This window comes from Mus pahari, unplaced genomic scaffold, assembly GCF_900095145.1.
Source record: "Mus pahari unplaced genomic scaffold, PAHARI_EIJ_v1.1 scaffold_10879_1, whole genome shotgun sequence".
NCBI classification, from domain to species: domain Eukaryota; kingdom Metazoa; phylum Chordata; class Mammalia; order Rodentia; family Muridae; genus Mus; species Mus pahari.
Window position 1 is genome coordinate 11,873 of NW_018393497.1, and position 1,423 is coordinate 13,295.

A 1,423-nucleotide genomic window follows, 5' to 3' on the forward strand; every position below is an offset into this window, starting at 1 on the left:
AGCAGAATCTTGCTGGCATGAGCATTAGTATCTAGGTTTGGTGGTTGATGATGGGATGGATTCCCGAATGGGGTAGTCTCTGGATAGTCCCATTTTTAGTAGGGTTATTTTTTTTCCTGGAGTCCAACTTCTTGAGTTCTTTTATATACTGATAATTATCCCTCTATCAGATTTAGGATTGGTAAACATCTTTTCCCAACCTGTCAGTTGCCTTTTTTTCTTATTGACAGTGTCTTTGCATTTAAGAAAATTTGCAATTTTATGAGGTCCCATTTGAGGATTCTTGATCTTATTTAACAAGCCATTGGTGTTCTGTTCAATAATTTTTCCACTGTGCCCATATCTTTGGGGCACTTCCCCACTTTCTCCTCTATGTTTCAGTGTCTCTGGTTTTACTTGGAGTTTCTTGATCAACTTAGACTTGAGCTTTGTTCAAGGAGATAAGAATTGGCCAATTTGCATTCTTCTATATGCTAACTGCCCATTGAGCTAGCACCATTTGTTGAAAATGCTGTTTTTTTCCCAGTGGATTGTTTAGCTCCTTTGTCAAAGACCAAGTGACCATAGGTGTGTTGGTTCATTTCTGGGTCTTCAATTCTATTTCATTGTCAACCTGTCTTTACTGTACCAGTACCACGCAGATTTTATAACAATTGCTCTGTAGTACAGCTTGAGCTCAGGGATGTGGATTCCACCAAAGGTTCTTTTAGTGTTGAGAATAGTTTTTGGTATCCTAGGTTTCTTATTTTTTATTTTTATTGAAGATGAATTTGCAAACTGTGCTTTCTAACTCTGTGAAAAATTGATTTGGAATTTGGGTGGATTTTACATTGAATCTGTAGATTGCTTTTGGTAAGATAGCCATTTTGACTATATTAATCCTGCCAATCCATGAGCATGGGAGATCTTTCCATCTTATAAGATCTTCGATTTCTTTCTTCAGAGGCTTGACGTTCTTATCATACAGATCTTTCATTTCTTCTGTTAGAGTCACACCAAGGTATTTTATAGTATTTGTGACTGTTGTGCAGGGTGTTGTTTCCCTAATTTCTTTGTCAGCCTGTTTATCCTTTGTGTAGAGATAGGCCACTGATTTGTTTGAGTTAATGTTATATCCAGCTACTTCACTGAAGTTGTTTATCAGATTTAGGAGTTCTCTGGTAGAACTTTTGGTGTCACTTAAATATACTATTATATCATCTGCAAATAGTGATATTTGGACTTTTTCCTTTCCAATTTGTATTCCTTTGATCTCCTGTTGTCTAAAAGTTCTGAGTAAGATTTCAAGTACTATAATGATTAGGTAGGATAGAGTGGGCAGCCTTAAGTGGATGTATCTGGAGGATATCATCCTTAGTGAGGTAACCCAATCACAAAAGAAGTCACTAGATATGCACTCACTGATAAGCGGATATTAGCCCAG